This window comes from Poeciliopsis prolifica, unplaced genomic scaffold (genome assembly GCF_027474105.1).
Source record: "Poeciliopsis prolifica strain line A6 unplaced genomic scaffold, Auburn_PproV2 SCAFFOLD012, whole genome shotgun sequence".
NCBI classification, from domain to species: Eukaryota; Metazoa; Chordata; class Actinopteri; order Cyprinodontiformes; family Poeciliidae; genus Poeciliopsis; species Poeciliopsis prolifica.
In genome coordinates this window covers 6704122-6727230 of record NW_026562387.1, presented here as the reverse complement: position 1 = coordinate 6727230, position 23109 = coordinate 6704122, and the positions used below count along the sequence as shown (strand labels likewise).

Sequence of the window (23109 nt, the reverse complement as noted above, 5' to 3'; positions counted from 1 at the left end):
AACATTCTTTTTATCACTGTCAATTCACTGTAATTGATGCTTGTTGAAAGGGGGGAAAAAAACAAAGAGAAAAGGAGCAAACAGACATGTTGAACGAGAAAGCCAGAGAGAACTATTGAGCTGTCTGCCGACTAATCAATGTTGACACAGACAGACTTACCGACACATATAGATTCTTTCATCTGACTTCATCTACATCATTATTCCATCTGGTTGTGGGTTTGTGTGTGTGTGTCCTGATTAAAGTGTTTAGTATTCCACCTGGTAAAACTACAATTGAGATTTACTGAGTTGCCAACTTTGAAGTCCTTGTAAAGTTGTTTACAGCATGTATGATAAGTTATTGACCTTGGGCTTTAATACCTTTTAATGCCAGCTTTAGGACCTTGGAGCTACAGAACAATTACCATCAAACCTAATTAAGAATAATGTAATGTCGGTAAACAAGATAAGATAAGCTTAGCTCAGTGGATTTCGGATCGGTTGGTGTTATAAATATTATGTGGATTTTTGCTATCCTGACTGTCCTCTGGAACTGTGGTTGATTTCCAGCCACAGTGAGTACTAGAAGGGTCAGAGTCGATTGAAGTCAGACTGTTCAATACTTAAAAGTGATCACAAGCTACACTTCCAGACACATTTATTGACACTTCTGGCAGAGATTTGATACTATTAAATCTACTACTGATTTTTTTAAATATAATTAACTCTTATCTTGAACAAAAATGAAAAAAAAAAGGTCAACGTTTATCTTTTATTTCTGTTGATGTTAATCTGTGTATTAAAATAGAATCTATGCAAAGGAATATTTGAGAAATACCTTTGCCTTTCTTTGACCCACTTTATAATGGATCACTAGGTTTTGACCAGAATCCAACAGATTTGTGAACTGATCATTTCCATTTAGCCTGCAGCCTATGTACATACAAATAATAATTTGTACTGATATTTTTTTGACTAACTCCACTGATTTGGAGTTGTTGGTTAAGTATTACATTTAAGCTTGCTCTTGTCTTAGTGGGAAATCAACATTATGTAACTCTGGGTTTACATTAGTGGTCTTACTGTCTTTGCAACAGCGAGTTTAAAGCCAAAACTTTTCATAAAACCCAACCAAATGAAAAAAAATAAAAAAATAAACTCTTGAAGACAAGATCTCAATTATTACATAGGTAACAGTGGATGACACTGTTCACGTTGACGATGATCAAGCTGTGGCAAATTGTAGTTCCATGTCCTGTGATAAATTTGATGAATTTCGAAAGCACTACGACAGCAGAGTAACACTGTGATACAGTGTCTCTGGTAAAAGAGACAGAGAGGCGAGAGAGGAAAATCTTTTCATGAGAACCTCACAATACCAACAAACCCAAGAGAGATTTAATAACTGCTGCATTATTCCACAAGATCGCATCTTCAACAGCTATGCCACAACAGCACACCCCGCCAGGCAGAGCCTCACACTGAACAGCAAGTCTGTTTTTATGAGACAGTTTAAATTCACAGGTCTGCTTTAAAGCACAACCCAACTGAGATCGACAGACAGCGTCCTCTACCGTTGCTTGAGAACTTAACATGCACGCATATATACACATCCTATGAAATATATACATGCACTGTAGCAAGACTGCTTTGACGTAAATACACTTTGCTAAAACAAATATATTTTCATATTTTTTGTCCTCCAACTTCTTACAGCAGAGACATACAAAAATATGTGAATAAAAGTCCTCACACACTTTGCCAGTGAGAAGCTGACTTTAAAACTTTTGCTAAAATTAGGAGCAAACCTCCATTATTGAGTCGCTAGGACTCAATTTGCATTACTTAAGAGCAACATGACTCTTATTGACAGCATTGCTCTTCAGTGTGGAAACGAGTCGCTCTACAGTGAGCAAATATACTTACTTCTACTTTTACATATGAATCTAAATACAACTATTGATAGTCTTTGGTTATTCAGTGTGACAGGTGGACCAATCTCTATACTAATACTTCTAAACATAAATGGCTTGTGAAAAATATGAAACAGTAGCTCAGTTTCTGGAAAAATGGAGCACTGTAATATTTGAATAATTATCATGCACCCTGCTTTGTGTGCTTCTGCCATTATCTTATTTCATTCAATCCTATCTCCCCTCCCTTTTTTCACCATCCAACTAACAATAAAGGTAATGCCCAGGACTGTTTTATTTTATATATATATATATATATTTGCCATTTAATCATATAATCATATCTCTGTTGGATATGTCTGATGGAATTCTGCATAATGCAGTGATATGGGAGTTACTATCACATTGATTCTGCATTAAGTGGCAAGTTAGCTTGTTTATATTTTTATATCACAAATACATACATGGATTAAGCCAACACTGCTTCCAGCACGTCTCCCCACTCTGCCCTTAATATGTTGGCATCACAATACAGAGATAACAAAATGTTCTTAGGAAAATATGCATGTTGGAGATATCTCACATGTTATCATAAGAATGTTTTGCTGTCTGCTGTGCATTTGTACCTGTAGACCACCACAGCAAAAGAAATAGGAGGACTATCATTTTTGTCAATCTCACTGTATATCATCGCTTTTGTGGTCACGGTGGAAATATTGCTGCTCCTCATCCTCATCATGAGCATGACTGTGTGACACCACAACATTAGCATGTCAGTCATCGTAGAGGGGAAATGCTTTTATGTTCTGCTTAGGAAGTGGGTGTAAGGAAGAGATTTTTTTTAAAAATGTCTTTGTGTTGAGAGTGGATGAGATGACATTATGGAATGAAAGAATAAATTCACACTCACTTCGACCAACAAAATGTGTCAAATCTCCAAAGGTGAAAGGCATAGTGTGTTTTGTTTATACGGATGACTATATGGCTGGTGTTTCACGGTATGTGGGTTTGTGCATGTTCATCTGTGTGCTCACAGTTTCTGATGGTTTATTCAGAAGCTGGTCTATTGTCCTCAGAACAAGGCTGGGAACATACTTTTGTAAATATGACAGCTGAATGACAGCTCAACGGTTGGGATAGAGAACAATTGTCTACAGTCAAAGTGTTCCAAAATAACTTCTAATGTCTGACAGCTGCAACAAAACCCTTATAACAATGCATCATGGTATTGAAAACTCCAATAAACAAAATGAAACTCTGAAACTTTTTCCTTTCCCATTCAGTATTTCAAGCCCCACAAAATGCAGGGCAATTTTTTAGGCTAAAGTATCTGCACTGCGATTTACTTTAACGTGCTCAGTTGCATCAGTTCTACGGTGTTTTCAAAAACTGAATGAATCATATGTGAGAAACTCATTTGTGCTGCACAAGATTCAGATAAACAAATGGACAGTAACAACTTAGCAAGGTTAAAGTCTCTTTTTTTTCTTTTATAAAAGCACTTCACCTGCACAAATAACCTTACAATCTGCTACAAGTCTGACTAAATCTATAATCATACAGGATCATTTGAAGTGACCTGCTATAAAAATGAAAACACAAAGAGTTCACAAGGCTAAAGTTCATGTCCAACAAGCGACCTTTGCTACAGCATCTTCAATTTTCTCTTTATGGATGGAAAAAAAATACCAGCATAAGATCACTTTCTCCACAAAGGTTTCTTCCCATTTCAGCATGCATGCATACATATCCGCTTGAATGTAACACATTCATATACATGCAAAAAGCAGTACTATAGAAAATAAAGATATTTTCAAACACCCATTCAGTGTGCATAAGTGGCTTTTAAACTTCCTTAATCTGTATATGAATCCAGAAAATGTTGGTCGAACTAATTCTACTCAGAAAAAAATAAATCTGTTTACCACCGTCAATTCACCAACCTAATACTCATATTATGATAGGGGGATAATGGCCATTTTGCACTGACATAGATAATGACAGAATGACTCCATGCATAATTTACCAGGGACGAATGGTCTGACACTTGCTGTACTCTGTGTTATTGTGCTCCAAACAGAAAGAACTGGTCTAATATTTATATTCATTTTGCAAGGCTGCCTGCAGCACAAATGTTGTGACATATTATTCAACTAGAAAGTATATACTCCTCTAACAAAGGAGTCTAATCAAATAAAATTTTAAATTTTAATTTTATATACTGTGGATTGATTAGGAAAAGAAGAAGGGACAATCTATACAAACCTAGGGATTTAAAGTTGAACCTATACCTCATTTTAAAATGAATTGAAGACATTCTTGGATTTACACTAAACTTCAAATTCCACTGCACCACTATTCAATTAGCAGCTATTAAAAATATGTTTTGGCATTTTCCATTACTTTGTGTTACAGTGTGTTACAGTAAAATAGTAATTTGTAAAGTAAAATTTTATTTCTGTATTTTCTGCTCTGAAGAAAAAAAATCTAGTATTTATAGAAGTACTTAACTGATGCTTAAAAATGATGATATCTTTGCTTCCACAGCAACCAGATTTCTAAGCAAACCAGTCCTGTAATATTTAATGTGGAAAAACACAGTCGTTATTCCTGAGTCCCTTTACCCACAGGTAACGACACACACTGTCAAATTCCATTTTTTTGAGTCATCTGAAATCCACTAGAGCATTCAAAAATTAGATCATCACTTAAGCTTAGTGAAATGAATTATGAAAGGTGTGAACGCTCAAGGAATACAAAGGGGTGAAGTTGAAGGGGTGAAGATGTAAGGACAAATTCCTAAGGAGACAACTGGCTCATCTGAATTTTGACGGTCTTCAAACTGCACATAAAAAGCCATTTAGCCTTTCCAGAAGGTAGCAGTAATAGCAGATGTATGTCTCTATGTGTTTGTTTTCTAATATGAATGGAATCCAATGAAATATCATATGTTTACAAGACATTTCTTTCCAAGTCCAAGTCATGTCTCGAGTCCTTAACTCCCAAATCAGAGTTAAGTCTCGAATGTGAGACAACTGAGATAAATATTTTCACATCAAATCATCATCCAATATACCTCCAGCCCAGCAGTTATAGGACTCCGAGGTGCAGTCTACTGGCTCACCTACTGGCTTTGCATATTCTACATTTAAAACAGATTCTTTCCCCAGGATGTCGCTGATGAACACTAAACAGACTAAGTGCTTAGGTTGATACCAAACATATTGGACTCAACCAATCAGATCTTAGCTGGCTGTGGCACAATTGCACAGCTAATCCTCTTCAAGTATTACACGTATACAAATCTTAAAAAAATAAAAAATAAAAAATAAAAAAAAGTTTTTTATTTTCCTTTTAAGTCTTTGAAATGTCTTCATTGTAAGCAAAGTCCAATTTTTTGTTTGTGGGCAAAACGTGGTGAACAAAATGTAATCTAAATGTAAAAACTCCAAGGTCCAGGCCATCATGTCTGATGAGAACTTCTAGAAGTGGATTGAACTCCCTGGAACAACATACCAACTCCAAATCCAATATTTTTTGAAAGATGTGTAACTAATATTTGTCTATACTTGTATCTCATTGTAGGGTCAGAGAGAGTCGGCGGGCAAATATCTCCAGTGGTCACTGAACAAGAGGGAGGGCACACTCTGGACAGCTTGCCAGTCCATCATTGAGCGACACACATTCATGCCTAAGGGCAATTCAGAGTAGCCATGTTTTGGAGTGTGGGAGGAAGCCGGAGTCCCCCAGGCCAGGATTCAAACCCAGGACCTTCTTACCGCTGAGCAACTGTACATCAGAAAAAATTGTGCTCTGAAAATTTAATCTTTCAGCTCGACATGACACCACTTCATGAATTTAAGGAACCTTTTGTGGCATCCTGTCAGTTTAACAGCTTTGATTTAATTTCACCCCTTTGATTAAATGATTGAGGAACAACCTGTTCTTACACTGTGTTCAGACATGCTGATAGAGGATTACCCAATTAATTTTGCATTAGATCTTGACGACCTCTATTCTACCTGTTCCAGAGCAATAGGTTCAAAGGATTATGCTTCAACTTGTCAGTTTCAGCTTGACTGGTTAGGTTATTGCACTTTTATAAAAATAAACATATAAAAACAATCTAGTGTCTAGTTTTAAGGTATCAACAGTATATGTTATCACAACACACTTTATTAACACAAGAGAACCCTAATGCTCAGTTTTATTTTCTTTAATAAAGCTAAATTTTAGGCCAAATAGTCTCTTTTCCAGTGTACACTTCTGGGGTGAATAAGAGAAACTACTAGATTCAGTGTTTAGATGGCATTTGTAGTGATAAAGGTTATTCTTTTTATGTGGTTATCTTTGAAGAGCCGCATTAGATCAGGTGCTGATATTCTGTCCACCACCACATAGCACAACACTACACAAATCCACACTTGCAATTTAAATCCAAATAGGAAGAAACATGTTTCCCTATCCAGCCTGTGATGAGCAGAATGGCTCCACATGAGCTTGATATTCTCAATACTCAGGATTTTATGGCAATCACTGCATGGTAGTTAATAAATAAAACACACGCTCATATATGCAACAATGGAAAACGCTCAGCCACATTTACTTTTCCATTCAGCATGTCAAATTCAAAGATAATGCAAATATTAGCCTGGAGAGACAAGTGGAAATAAAGATGTTTTATATTAAGCTTTAAATGTAAAAAGATTAACACTTATTTTTTTCCTATAGTCTCTCTGCTTTAATTAGACCAGGGTTATGCGTAATCAATGTTTTTAACAAATGCAATTCCCTGTTTATTACCACTTACAGTAATGATGTGCTTGAGTGCAACGCAAACTTGAGTATGCATCAGTTTCTATTTTTATTTCTTTCATTAATAGCTTGAAATTAGTTGCTTTTAGTACAGAGGACAATGGCATGGCCTTTCCACGATGCAATTGAAGAAGTGTAGGATTAAATGTGCCTTTCCAATATACATCCATAAAGTTTCATGTGTAACAGAATGTATTAATGTATGAAGTGAATGATGAAAATGTTTCAGTGCGACGCATGCAAGTGTTTTATAAGTTTTCACCAAATTTGTCAATTGTAAAATCTACAAGAAACAGTGAAAATATACCCCAATTTAATTGTTGGTTGGTTTAAAAATAACATTGAAGAGAAGAATTCAATTAAAATCTCGCTTTCATGCTTCAATATAAAGAGAAAAATTGCATCCCACGCACAAAAAAAATGGTTTAGCTGCTGACTTTGGAAGAAAAATAAGTTATTTTTCATACTGAAAATAGGCATCACTGGCAGAATAGAGAAAATAAAAGCTGTGACTGACAACTAATGAAATTAGTCACCTCAAGATGGCAATTTTAGATGTGTATGTGAAATACCTACAGCTGGAAATGCACTAAGATCTGACAACTCACGCAAAAAATACCACGCACTACAATGAAGGGTAGTCATCAAAAGAATGTGTGTTCACAGTAATTTCCACAGGTACGGATTTTCTTATTTAGTACATTGCTTGTGATTTACACATGAGTAAAATGTATGTAGGTGGGTATCATTTACAGACATTATTTATAGATATACTTATGAAAAATATGGATGTAAAGCAATTTAAAAACATTGTAAAAACATAATACCCTATTATTCAATGATTACTCCACATCTACACAGTCAAAACTTTGTTATAAAGCACATGCAGTTAGTAAACACATCTAAACTTTCACTAAAAATAATTGCTCTCTAGTTCTTGGTGTTATTCACATAAAACTAAAAATAAGGATGCATTTAGATTGTCACCGTTTTCTGTCAACTCCTTTGGTTGTTATAGCTCATTTGTAAACTTTCTTCTTAGTGACATTTATAACACATTGGCAGAGACATCACACCAGATATCAAACAACCCCAGTATCCACATATATAAAGAGAACACAGCAAATTAGTCAACAAATTAAATCACGGTGAATTAGTATTGAAAAAATAAATAAATAAATAGTTTACTGAAAACTAATGCCATTCTGGCACCCTCACCCTGCTAGAACAGCAGTAAGAACAGGTGATACAAACTTTTATAACAGTATTTTTGTGTGACAGTAATAAAACACCATAATTGTTTTTCAAAAAACAACAAAAAAAAAAGCCCTCAGAGCTTTTTAGATAGTAGGGCTCTTACTGTATGTCGCTGCATTTAGTCAGAGCTCCACAGACACACAGAGTGCTCTTAAAAATAAAACCGAGTAAACCATAAGTGTCACCATTGTACATCGAAACAGCACAAAATAACTGAATTTAGCTATAACAAATCATTTGATTTGAATACATGAATTATTTCTGATGAAACCAACAACAAAAAATCAAAAAAAAAAAAAAAAAAAACGTTGAAAGGAGTAGTCCAGACAACACCTTTAGGTTTGCAAACATTAGCAGTCACAGTTTATCATTGTCACAACACTTCACAATATAATTTTAATAAAAATAAACCATGAAATATGTTTCCATAACCAGGGATGCTTTTTAATTATTTCAGCCTGGGGTGTAATAAAATAAAGGCACGGAGGAAGTGTTTTCATCTGCTTAACATAAGAAAATTTATTGATTTCTTTAATCCAGCAGAGAGCATGCTGTACTGCTGCTGTGGTCGACAAATGCGAGTTCAACTGTGCCACAATCGCCAGCTATCTGCCAAATTTATTTCTACTCAGCTTTATGACATACAGTTCATCTTCAGAGTTCAGTGTGCTCCTCCAAAGGTGAGCACGGCACATCTGACTTCAACATGGAAAAGTGACCCAACTGTGAAGAACCATTTTGGTACGTATAAATCAGTAGTTGCATCTGTGTGTGGGAGCATGGCCTGATCATATTAGTTACAGTGAAAGTAGAGGTGGAGCAGAACTACCATAGCAGTCTCACAACGAAGAGTTGACATAAAGACATGTGATGTTGTCCAAGTCAAGCTATAACAGTGTAATCAATCCCGCTTCAAAATCTTGATAACTAAGTGACACAGAAACTCCACGCAACATATATGGTGTTTCATCCACGCTCATCCCATGTATCACACAGTTTTTGCTGTACTCTCCCACCATAATATTAAACTCATCTAAGTTTTGCGCACACTCACAAAAATCTAAATACCTTGCAAACACCCTCAGACCTTTTAGCGGATTTTTGATATTGTTAAAATCTATGAGGCAGCCTGACAAGTCATCTGGAAATGCATCACAAAGTTTAACCTTTTCTGTTTGACATGTGTGGAAACCAGTTCATTTAATCCTGCTTTGCCCTGGCCAGTTGAAAACAAAACTAGTAAAAAATGGAAAACAGACAGACCGTTAAATAAAACACCCATAAGCATTCAATGCAGAAAAGCTACAGTCCCATCCTAACAGCCTATTTAGCTTATGGGGAAAGGAACAATAAAACCTCTCATCATCAAGATGTATCATTGTCCTTTGCTTTTTTTTTTTTACCTTTTTCCTCCACATGCCCAATCTTGTCTGTCACTCATGGGAAAGTTGTTCCTCATGTCCTGCAGCTCTGCAGTTGTTCCTGAGTTGACACACCTGCCTAATTTGACCAATTTAGTTCCTAAATTACTAACACTTCGTTCATCCTTATATCTCATCTATTTTTATGCTATATTTCTCACATTTATTTTGCTTAATTGTAATAGTTTACTCTGTTGCTTCTGTTCCTGGTCTTTGACTACAGTATATTAACTCAAGATGCTTGTCTTTGTAAGGATTATTATAATTGACTGTAAAACAAACGATACTTTTCTGCAATAAAAGTTTGTAACATCAAATTCTTATTAAAATATTTAAAAAATGAATCAGGTTAAATAATTTCAAGACCAAGTGATGCAAGCTTTATTTGAAAGGACAGGTGATTAAAGGTTGTTTTTACAAAATGAAATTTAAAGATGGAATTCTATGAAAAAGAAGGTTTAGTTTTTAAAGTCTAATAATTTGTATTTGTGTTTGTACATGCGTGTACATTGTGTGAGTGCGTAGATGGCACAGAAGGATTTTTCTGCTTTCTGATTGTTTAACAAACCATCAGCTGCCCAGGCATCACTACAACCTTAACACTCTCAATAACCTGCCTCATTGAACTCCTGTTCTCCAAACCTCTTGTCTTGTTCATCCTTTTACCTCCCACTGACTTCTCCACGCATTTCTGCCTTATCCCTGCACCTTACCACTTCTATTTCACACAAACAAAATTAATCTACTCTTCCTCACTGAATCTATAAAAATTGCATAAATTCATCCATATAGTAGTCTGTAACTCATACAGTTACTATCCAATACAACAACTGAACTTTTTTGTGCTGACGTGAAGAACCACAGTGTAGGAGGGCTTGTTTTGTCTCTCCTTAGTTGTAATGAGAGTTTGATATAATGAATTCTGTGTAACAATAGTGTAGCATGAAGTCTCTAACATTTTTATTACAAACAAGCACAGCTGGTTAAAAAGCAGGTAATTTGACTAAAAGAAGATCTGTAACCTCAACATAAAATATGAATGATACTAAATTCCCACAAAATAAATCTGTAATCCAATAAGTGGATAATTTGTCATTTACTTTTACAGAGTTTAATTATTCTAAGCAATTTCAAAAACCAAAGCATGGACATGTTGAATGTGATTACAGGTGTCTGATGAATGAATTACAAAAACAGTTTGTTTTCAGGGACACCACCTCCCCTACTCCATATAACCAAGTTCACTGGTGTCATCTTCATATATTTCTTCAGTTCTCCATTCCGTTTTAATCTGGGTTCTGGTCTCAATGCATCTTTCTCTTTTCCCACATCACTCTGAGAGTACTCTGTCTGCCACTCTGGCAGGGTTTGTTTCTTATCTATTCTCACCACTATCTGGTGTTGGGGGAAGATAAGCTTGCATTTGCATGTTTAATGAACCAAATACCCCCAATTCCCTTCAGCATGAAGAAACACACATGCACATGGGCACAGCAACACAAATATGCCGCTGCTCCTGGCCCTGAAGGCCCCTGTCTCCTTGCAGCTGACACAGAGTCACCAGCTGCTGACACCTTCAAGAACAAATATAAATAACAAATGGAGCAGAAAGGAGAAGAGAGCGTTTATTTAGCATGGTCCCAGTCTAAAGAAGAAAAAAAGAAATGATCTGATGTTGTTTATGACTTTGTTTCCATCCCCAACACATGTTTAAGACACAGGCGATTATATATAGTTCTATCATCAGCAAAGAGAATAGCTGATTTAAAACAAACACAATTGTTAGTACTTGAATACCTCCATACTCACAATAAGTAGCTTTAAGATGTTTTTAGTTGAGAAAGTAAACCTCAAAGCCTTTTCAATGCAGTTGGCTCATTATGAATGAGCCAACCTTCAAATGTGCTGGAGCGTTTTTGGAGCAGCACAGCGTTGCTGTCAGACTACTGTGGCTGGAGGCTCAGCACCTGATTGGAGTGTGCTGTGCTTTCCCCTTTGAACATTTTCCCCACCATTGCTCTGTCACATGCTATCTGTTTATAGCTGCTTAAAGTGAAATATAAAGCATGTCAATACAGTGGACATCAAATAAATAAAACATGTTATTTTCCTGCTGAAAATTTTTCACATTTTACACAAGATAAGTGTTTTATTAAGTGTCATCACAATTTTTTCTTACTGAATACACAATTTTTTCTTGGTTCACAACATTTTGGGTTTTTGTAAATTGATCACACAAAACACTGACTAGATGCTGGTTGGTAAAAATTAAATCTATAAAGAGTCTTGAACGTTTCCTGTTTATGGGCCCAGTGCAATTCTTCTATTAAGACAGATTATACACAATATGTGGCATAAGCAATTAGTAAAGGTAATAAAAGTTTTCAGGTTTTTGTTGATAGTCCTGTTCCCCTTTTGCAAGGTAAAGCAATACTTTTGCGTTCCCTCGCAAGGACGCAAAAGTTTTGCGAGGGAACGCAAAAGAAAAACAATTCCCTATGTCCCGTAGGGGGCTCCGTACATTACAAATGGTCATCAATCATCAAGTATGCTTTGTCTCAATTGCATAACTACTCTACTGGGTCCTAATCCCTCAGCAAGAATATATTTTTATCTGTATTAGCCAAGTAGGTACTTGGAAAGCCTAAGAACGTAATTCTGATAAAAGCCCTATGTCCTTCACAAGTCTTTTTGTATGAAAGGTAAGTTTAAATATTGCAGTACATTGTACATTTTAGAAGTTCAAGTTATTTTTTTATATCCCATGGCATATAGTTTATTTAAAATGTGCTTCTAAATTTGATTTTGACCTCTGATATCTTATCCACTTAATTTAATTGTATAAGTGTATTGTTTTAAAGATTTTATTTTAAATCAGCAATGCACAAGTTCTTATATATAGTAGGCCACAAAAGAGGAATCAGCTGATCAGTTCGTATTGAGAACCCTGACCTAATATTGATACCAGATATATTTGTAAGGGAAGTCACATAGGTGGACTTTCCTTATATATTTTAATATGGAAAAAGCCAAGGCACAAATTAGGAGTAAATGACAGATAGATGAGGGGAGAGTTGAAACAACACTGAGAAAGGCTGTGAGATAGATAGACAATGAGGGTGACAGCACTGTGAGAGATGTTGCCACCTGCCATCATTTTTTCTCCTCTCCTCTTGGAAATGCATCATCAGTCATTAAGGGGGAGCATAACTTGCAGTATCATCACTCTCTCTCTCTCACACGCGGGCACAGACTCAAGCCCAAACACAAGGCGTATTTTAAGGTATAATGTCACAGCCTATAATTTGAGTTCTCTCTGCAGCATTTTGCTGAGCTTATAAAACCGCCTGCAGCTAATGGTGTGATGGATCCTTCTATTATCACCCAACACAGGAAAGAAGAGTGAGGTACAGTGGGATAAAGGAATGTAATTGGATAGGATATTAGTAGCAGAAAAGAGGAAGATGGACTGACAAAAGAAAAGCTGGAACAAAATTATAAAGTGATAATGACATGATCAAGCCATAAAGCTGTCCATAAAGAAAAACCGAGACCAAAATTCACAACACAAGAATCACTGTTTGCATGGATTCAAAGTGTTTCTAAACAGATTTCAACTCAGCTACAACTGTACAGTTAATATAGTACAACATACTCTTATTTAACTGTAATAATGCATTACAATAAAACATGGGGGTGTTATTGATGTAGAACAATGTTTTTAATGTGGAAGAACTTGCTGTTTTAATTAACAACAATGGCTGTGTCCAAATTCCGAAGAATCCAAAGTCCGATTATCTCACAACGATGCAACGAAGGTTGTTCATATTCAAGGGTTTCTTCAAATGCACCATCTTTTCTCTGGATTTGAAGGATAGATCTACTGTATCCTTCACAGTCCACCCTACACATCAACACCTGATATTACTGGTAGATTTTGCTTGTGGGAAAATGTTTAATGTGTCAAGCAAAAATGATAAATACATTTACAATTTAATTTGACATTCATGCAAACATTTAGAACCCTTACAACTTTTGCTTAATTTCTCCCTTTTATTGTTCATCTCCCGGAGATGACTACGCACAGAAAAACACACACATTCACTGTCTTAAACAGTCTGGTTTTATCTCTCCCTGACCTACCTGGCTATTCTTTAGACAGATGTCTAAGCCTGAACAACACAATCAGAAAGCTGTTAGTGCCTCAGGACTTGAACTTTAAACCTCAACATCCTCCTTCTTGCTCTCAGTTTCCTCTTTACACACACATTCACACACATAGAGCTATTTGATATACCAGCTCGGTAGCAATGTGTTAGAGCTTGTAAATAACAGGGTACAAACAAAGATATCATTTTCATATTTGTTATGGCAGACACACAAAAAAAGTGTATCTTGTTTGTCTCTATATTTGATGAAACTCATTATGTTCTCAAAAAAATACAGCAAACTTGACTGCATACTGAATTGGTTCAGCTATTTATTCAACTGAGTTTCACCACAGAAAAATCTAAAAGTTGCAGAATACTTTTCCTTGAAGACTGGAGTTGAAAACACATGAACTAGATGATGTGACATTGAAAGATATTAACTTTTTGTAAGTACTTTTGGCATCTTACTGCCTTGCAATTTTACCAGTCGACACAGTACTAAACCTTTCCCTCAGCCAGCATAATGTCAGCGTCTCAAGTCTTGGTCTTAGGAAAGCATAGAAGTCCTTAGCTAAAGCCCTAATTGCTTTTGATTTGATTTATCATCAATTAAGGCCTTTAAACCATCAACATGTATAGGGTATTTAAGAAATTAAACATTTTAAGGAGGTTTTGCATTTTATCAACACATTTCAAATCAATCTAACAACTTGTTTGGTTTTACCTGTGGTGAACTTTTATTACAGACCAATTTCCAATGTTTCCTTAACATTTAAAAAATGCTTAGGAGTTGTTCTATATCACCCCCAACCCCCATTCAGAAGAACAATAATATATATTAATAGTTTTATACCAACTTTTGAACATGTCATGATACTGAAACAGTTACAAGTAAATCACTTCAAACTGTTTAATAACATTTACAGATGCTTCAGAAATTTTGAGACCAGAATTCACAGCAAATAGAGAACACTTTTCAAATACTGCTACTGAATGACCCCGGAGCAGAATGGGTATTTACATTGTCGTGACTCCAGACAATGTAAATACCACCCTTTCTGGGTGTAAGATGCCAATAGTCTCTCTGCTTTCTGTGCATATGTAAATGGGTGCCTGTAAGGACAGCACTATAGAAATCTACACATGCCTCAGTACTCTACATAATTTACAAGATCCCACAAGTTGTCAGATAATTATTTGCTGAATTACTCTGAAGACAGAGCTAGAGCTGCCATTGCAGTCACTCCCAGGAAAAGACTTGAGGAGAGTAAATCCTCATCCATTCAGTAGGGTGTCTGCACAGAGTAGAATGTAGTACTGGTGTTATAGTATCGTAGCTACAACAACCGCATAGCATTTATGATCACCAACTTTATTGAATATCAAATTTGTTTGTTCAACATTGTTTGCAATTCAATTGAAAACAAAATTATTTAACCCAAAGGTAATGTAGCATAATGAGATTGTATCTCATTATGCTACAGTTTTAGATGGTTAAAAATGGGGTTTATTTCATGTTTTCTTCATCTCAAACTGCACGTCTTCTAGCAATACATATTATTCCGGTTTGCAGCAAATTGCATATGCAAACAAAACAATGAAATTTACCCATTAAGCAAAAATGTATGTGAATCTGCTGACAGTCACACATCATCATTAACTGAATGGCCAGCTTCAGATTTGATTAATGATCTTGACTCAGGCACTGAGAAAAAAAAAACGTATTTACAACCAAGGATTAATTAGTTTTAGTGCAAGGAAACTCACTTGGAATGAAGCATCATCACTGATTTATATGTGTTACACTAGACCATATAATCACATATAGGTGTATTTATTTTTTGCCATGACCACAAAGTTCGCACTTCACAGCATTTAACAGAGAAAAAACAGCAGGAGCCAGTGCTTGACCCGACTGCTGTTTACCACTAATGTTGGAGAAATGATAGATTAGAACCTCCACGGTTAATGCTGTGTGTTTGCATGAACGTCTGCTTGTGTGCCAGTTTGTTCCACCATCCTGTAAATTGTTGTGCAACAATCCAGCAGTTCACAGTGTGAACAGATGTTCACCGGTGTTGCCTTTGGTTTCTACGCCACAGTGCGTTTGTTTTGTTTTTTTCCTCTGGTCTTAGGAGAACTTCATTGATATGTCTAAAATGCTTTATTGAGTGGAACCCAACTGAGGGCATGCAGGGTCAAGCAGCAGTTAAAAATACACATAGAAATGCAAAAACAAATTAGCTCAGAGCAGAAATGACACAAAGCAGAGAGGAGGGGAACCATAGCAATTCACTAATAATGCATAAACACGTCCAAGGGTGAAAAACTGATTTTGAGGCGCTTTATTAAGTCAGCAGACATTCTTAATTTATTAAAAGAAACCCAATTTTCACCAAATTCAACACTGCAATTTAATTGCTAGCATTTTAACTATTCTTCATCAGGACGCAGTCCTGAGGGTGTGTGATGAATTTGACAACACAAGTGACAGCCCAGTTCCCGAGCTGAACAAGTAAGCTAAAAATAAATAATAATATTAAAAAAAAGTTTAAAAGTACATAATCCAATATTTACTTCTGAGCAAAACAATGTCAGTAAAAATGACTATGTTAAGAATTGACTGAAAATGTGACAGTGTAACTAAAACACTAAACATGTCTGGTTCTAAAAATAAATAAAGACAGAAGCCTACATTATGAGGACGTTTCAGGAGGTGAAGTTAGTTATTTTTTTGTTAAAAAATTTTTGATTTCACTTTAATCAAACATTGGTCAAGTTACAACAAAATATTCTATAGAACCAGAAAAACATCAATACATATCTGTGAATAAATTAAAATACTACAGCCATGAGCTAAGTAAATGGCAGATATAAAACTTAAATATTCTTTAAAGCTACTACACCAAAGGAGGGTGAATCACCTGGTGAAAACAGAGTAAACAGAATGAGTTAGGGAAATTCAACTGTGAGCAGTTTCCCAGCCCTCCTCAGGTTTGTGTACTTATGCAACAATCTGCCTGAGGGAGTCAGTAGCATGCTGAATTTATATGAACCACACTCTTTGACATGACAGAAGAATTCGCCAAACACAAAAAACAGACACACAAACAGGCGTAGACACATCTGCAACCCAAGAGGAGTGAATAATTTATCACAACTTTCCACCAAACTTTACTTTTACCCAGTTTTATTTACAGGAAGCGAAGCTTGTGAGAAATAATGCTGGATAGTTGTCTAGTCAAACCGGATTTAACATTTGAGCTGCTGGCATAAAATAAATTAGCATTGAAGTCACATACATCTTCTCTCCTTCATCCCTCCCCCAGTCATTCCTCTAAGCTTCTCATTTTTGCCTAAAGCTTTCTTTTCTTTATCTGGAAATTATGTCGGTGGTGCAAAGGTCATATTTATCATGAAACTGGTATTTAAAGGGCTATGAGGCTGTGGCTAATATGTCGATTAATATTATTATGTAAGAGGGGGTTTTCAGTATTTCTTTGGTTGATATTCATGTTAGTTGCAAACTGCACACTGTCATGTGTCCCAACTCCAAATCAAGAGTTGTCTGGAGATACAATCGTAAGAACATTTTTAAAGTAACAGGAATTAGTTTACAAATCTAGAACAAACTTTAGCAATCTTGCTTAGCGCTAAATCACACAAAATACAGCAAAATCTAACTAACATGGCCTTTTATACTCAACCATCAAAATTATTCCCAAGTAAAAACAAGGTTGTATTATTTTTGTGGATTTCCAAGAAAATTCACCCTAATTCAAGTCAAACAACAGTTTGACATTGAGCCATTTGAAGTGACTTTACAGTGCAAAAAAGGCTTAAATCAAACCAATTATAAATCTCTTTTGATAACATACATTCCAAGCATGTTGGGATTTATGGAATAGTTGAAAATGTTTGATCATAGTGTATAGGAACATATTCAGAGAAAACTAACAAGATACCAAAATCACCTCCTGCGAACTATCAAGCATGGTTGTGGAGAGCTGATGATTTTGCAACCACACTACCTATGCAGCTTGTGGTTCGTGAATTAGCTTTTAAATTCACTACATGTCAAAGTATTTTGAGGTCAATTTCAAATTCATGTGACCAACGCACACAGCTTATTTGGAGATGGCTCAAACAACTTCAACCATTGGTCCCAAGCACAGCTAAGACTCTATGCTAAATGACTAAAACATAGAAGAATCAGTGTGTTGGTGTGTTTCAATTACATTTTGGATCTCAGCACAGAAGAAATGATCGTCACTGTAAAGAAAACTAGATCTAAATTGGCTTTCATTTGGCTTTTTCTTCGTTTAATAAATGTATGGAGGGTCGTCATGTGGCGCGGTGGTTAGAACTGCCGCCCCTTTTACAGAGTCTACAGACCGATGCGGCCATTATGGGTGTGAGTCCTGTCCTCTCTTCCTTTCCTGTCATATTACTGCTGAACAAAGGCCAGTCGTGCTAAAATATGCTTAATAAATATATATCTGTGTGGAAGGTGTGCGCTTTTCTACACTTGGGATTAAACCTCGAGAAGTATAGCCGTGTCATTGCCTTCTTGTTATTGCCTCATTACAACAACTCCATATGTCATGACAACTTTATGGCTTATAAAACGAGTGATATTCTGCACATTATTTTGATGCATTTGCATTCATTTTTTAAGGTTCAAACCTAGGGTTGGGATATACCCCATGGAGCTGGAAAAATAAAATCCTTATACTGTATTGGATTATTTAAAAAGTCAATGTTGATTTATTTACATTCAACGGGATTCTGCAATACAGAACACTACACAACATTTTCACAGTTTAAAAATGTTTTGACCACTGACCCCCGGGTGAGTCGGTGGTAGAAGTGCACAGTACAGAGGACACAGTTCTCGACGCAGCTCTCCTAAGTCTGATTCCTAGCCCCAGGCCATCCACAGCAGATGAATGAATAAAGGCCCAAGTGGCTTTTATGCATTCATATGTTTAAAAAAATACCTTCTGATCTTTGAATATTAATAAATATGCAAAGATCATGTATTGGATGTCAACATCTTACTGTGCACATCCAATACATAGATCAACATCAACAACAGATGATGGCTGAACCACATTATTTGATAAACAAAGGTCCAAAATGAGTAACACACAATTAATTAGTAGAGGTGGAATAGTTCACAAAGTAAATCTAAATCATCTGGTTCACTTGTGTCAGATGAGTACAGGCATCAGCCAGTCGAGCAATCGTTAAATATGTCCAGAGTTAGTCATTTAATTCAGTGATGTAAAAAAACAAACAAGAAAAAATGAGTCAGTCTTATTTAAGACTGCACACATTCAAAAAGTTGTGATAGTCACTTTTTTATTATTACAAATTGTATGCAAATTCCCTTTAATACTTTGTAAATGTGTTTTTATGTGTACCATTTGTGTTTTTACATGTGTATGATCAATTGCTCCAGCATTATAGTGTTGGATTTTAATATTTTCATAATTTATACTATTTGGGTGCAGGTTTTATATAATCCCATTGGGTTTTTGCCTCTACTTATGTTGCTATTATATTTTTTCTTAATGTCTTTGAACTGTTTTAATTGTGCAAAATAAACTCTAAACTATTACTTAGAGTACTTTGCAATCTAGCCTATCTAAATGTACTTCACAATGAGACTACCCCACATCACTTATGCCACTGCACTATTCTCTGAAGAATGCAGAAACAAAAATGGCACCTTTTATTTCCAACTTGGTCAGTTTATAATTTAATCCTGCCATTGAGCAAGTATTCACAATTGTTACGACCCGTCTAGGGGTCCAGGTCATAACACGAGTGACAATTTTGTGCAAACTGTGCAATAGTATGCTGATGAGGCTAGGAGCAACACATCCAGTTTGTTAAGCTCATATGCAGAGAAGCAGTGGGGTATTGATCGACAACTCAAACCAGAGAGAGCAAAGAAGGATATTTTCCTGAGTTTTAAGCAGCCAGTCAGTAAAAGGTCATTTGAGGCAAAAGTCTCAGCTAAAGCGATGAGTTGTTTTACTGCTAAGTCTAATTTGCATGTGCAAGGCACTGGATTTGAACATAAAATTTAAGTACCACAGGACTAGAAATATTCCCTGCTGCTGACACTTTTGCAATAGTTAGTTCTCAAACATTATGAAGATGAGCAAGATAAGATTGACAAAGAGCCATCAAATATACAGTGTGTTTCATACGGTTTATCATTTGTGTGGCATAAGAAATCTTAAAGATGCCAGAAATCATTTTAACTATTATTTCAGTTCAGTTAGCGTTTGAGCAAATACCCAGCCAGCACACCTAGGTGGGCCCCATATGGGATATAAGTGGGCAGGCAATATGGGTCCCAAAAGGGTTTGTCCACGGTTTCCATGGTGGCCCCACATGGGTTTGCCCAAGTAGATTTTAATGGGTGCTAACTGGGTTTTCAGTGGGTCCCACATGGTTAACTCACATGAGGCCCATCTGTGGCCCACTAGGGTGCTGTTAAGAATATTTACGTGGGTCCCAATTGGGTCTGAACTGGGCTAGAATATGGGTACCAAGTGGGTTTGTCCACGGTTTCCATGGTGGCCCCACATGGGTTTGCCCAGGTTGATTTCAATGGGTGCTGACTGGGTTTTCAGCGGGACCCAGATGCCTTAATCCTGTAGGAACAATTCTCATCTAACCTGGATGTGAATTACATTCATAGATATGCAATCTTGATCAACAATCCAAAGTCTAGCTTAAAACGTGTTCAAATAAAAAATAAAAAAAAAGAGATGAAAAATTTATTTTGCTCAAGGCTTTTATTTAGTAATTTAAAATATTGTCAGGAGTTATTTTTTACCTCACTACAGCAATTATTAGAACTTCATTAATACTCAGGGAATGGTGCCACAAAAAGAAATCTGCAATTATTCACGACATCTTTGAAAATAACAGAAGCTAGTTTACTATAACAACAGATCTATAAATATATATCTATCGATGCACACAAATAAAGACACCTACATATTTTCCTACAGGTCTATAAATGTATACATCTAAATACTATCTATATAACTTTATACACGTATATTCACATTGATACACACAATGTGAATATACACACCTATATAGATCTTTCACAATACATTTTTGTTAAACATTTTTAAAAATAACCTACATGCCATATGCATGCTTAAATTTGAAATCTCTCATACTTTACTGAAACTGTCCATCTTGAAAGACCTCCCCAACCTGAGTTTGAACTGGCAGTCTCTCTAGTCTATTTCCACTTCCACTCGGGCTCCAGTAAACCACTTCGAGAGTCTTTGCTGTATGCTTGTGTGATTCTGTAGATGGATAATTTCTTTTAAGTCCCCTGAAATAACAAGCAAAGGTAGAAATTGTATTAGTGTTTCATTTTAGCACAATGTAACATTCATGAGATTTGCATCTCCCCCTTCATGGGGCAAAAATGCTTGCAGAGATATGCCATAATCAAAAGGACTCTTGAGTCATCATTATTATGTACAGAAACTATATTCTTACTGTAAATTTAAAATATATCCATCTATATAAATCAACTACTAGGTTCTATCGTGGTTTTGTGGTTATTTTAATATTGTTTGAAATGCAAACAATATTACCTTCAAATTTTTAAGTTCTTAACAACAGTGAAAGAATACTGTTCAAATAAAACCAAAAATTGAAGACTCAATTTTTAACCTAAAAACATTACTAAAAATAACAAACAAAAGCATAAAACAACCAAAATAAATTAACATATGTTTAAGAAAGAAAAGTGAAAAAAAAAAGTTACTCTGACAATAAAAACTGATATTTACCATGCAAAACATCAAAGAGACGCAGGTCCAAGAGCTTGTTTCCAATGTTGGCCAAAAAGGTTGAACTGGACTTCCAGTTCATGGGACATGAGGAATCGCACAGCTGGTTGTATTGTGTCATCTAAGGATGCTCCTCCAATTTCTGTAGCCATGGCAACCTTAAGTACAATGACAATAACAGGACAACATTTTGTTTTTGTTCATCAGTTTGTTATTATATCACTCTTATGTGCTTAATTTTACTAACATATTAATCTACCTTTTTCAAATCATTATAAAGTGATCTTCACACGCTGATCCTCTTGAAGCCTGCAAAAATATATATTTTATTAGTGCAATATAACATTTAGACTTTTCAAAAAAATAAAAAAATTAAGGCAAAACAGCCTTTGTATAGATTAACTACTGAAGCCTTATATTGTAAACACTGAACAGTTTTGCAATTATCCTAATTTCTTTGTTAACGTGACAGGACTAAGACAGTAGTATTACTCTTAAGAGAAGTTTAGAAAATCACTATAAATGTAACTAATAAAGCCTAAAACATTGTACATATAAAAAAATTAGAGCTACAATTAAATATAAGTACATTTCACATAACTGCTAGCTAAATATTGCAAAAATATCAAAAAGAATTTCTTCATCTTTCAATATTTGTTTCAGGCTTGGCCACTGATTGACATGATGGGTTTCAATTTACGGACCCACATGCAGTAACCACACGTTGGATAGGGATGAGTGAGTGATTTATTTACAACAGGACAAAATAAAATCTATTTCCCGGACATCAGCGGAAGGGTGAGGACCACTCGACCAGGTTGGCCTGAAACGAGAACTTAGTTATGACGGGCTTAGAATGAGTGATCGGAGGGGAAACAGGAACAGGCTTACTTCGGTGCGGGTCTTTCGAGGCGTGGGTGTGAGATGCCAGGTTCCTGAGAGAGGGTGTGCAGCGGTTCCGAAGGTAAATGCGAGGTGGGAATGGAAGAGAGCTGGAAGCTCGAAGGGTGGAGTGGAGGCAGTGGAATCGGCGGAGCGAGCAGGCAGGTATTCACTGGTGAGTTCTCGAATGAGGCGACAAAACCCCTAGGATCGAACAAACACAGAGACCAGGTGACTTCTAGTAGACACAGAAACGTTCTCAGAAAACTGTTCACAACAGGAGAGGCCAGAGTGACTACCGGTGTATGCAACCATCTAGCATACACCAGTAGAATCTTCAGTCAATCTAGCGTAGACTGAAGATTCTGCTGCTCCTCTACCTGTGCCAAGCTCCACGGGCTCCTCACAAAGATCCTCGCTGAAATAAGATGCGACACTCACATACACACACAGGAACCCTGACACTGATGACTACTCTAGACCAACACAATAGCGGCAGATTGAAATAAACTATGACATAACAAAACGCTTTAAAGTGTCACACAACAATTAAAAAAATAATTTAAAAATATGAACTACAATGCCTTCATCCTATTTACAAAAAACCTTTTAGGCCCAATATACTGAAACCACATGGGCCCCATATAGTGTTCCCATTTCTGTCCCATGCCCAGTTAGCCCACGTTAATGCTGAATTGGGCCCATACATTTAACCCAATTGAGCCAACAATATGAGTCCCATTTCGGTTAACCTTTTGAGCCTCACGCAGTTGGCCCAGATAAAACCCATGCCCTCTTATCATTACCTATATAGCCCAAAGCTAAACGATTCAATGCAGTTTTATTGAAA

The 23109-nt window shown here is 36.1% G+C and overlaps 1 protein-coding gene and 1 long non-coding RNA gene across 8 annotated transcripts in view; both read right to left on the bottom strand.

Moving 5' to 3' along the window:
- ctnnd2a (catenin (cadherin-associated protein), delta 2a) overlaps positions 1 to 23109 on the bottom strand; it is a 223367-nt gene that overhangs the window by 136348 nt on the left and 63910 nt on the right. The window lies entirely within an intron of this gene.
- Positions 20547 to 23103, bottom strand: LOC129364844 (uncharacterized). Its single transcript, XR_008606478.1, has 3 exons — positions 21637 to 23103; positions 21378 to 21535; positions 20547 to 20911 (listed from the first exon to the last, which is right to left on the bottom strand). It is a non-coding gene; the product is annotated as an uncharacterized LOC129364844 (long non-coding RNA).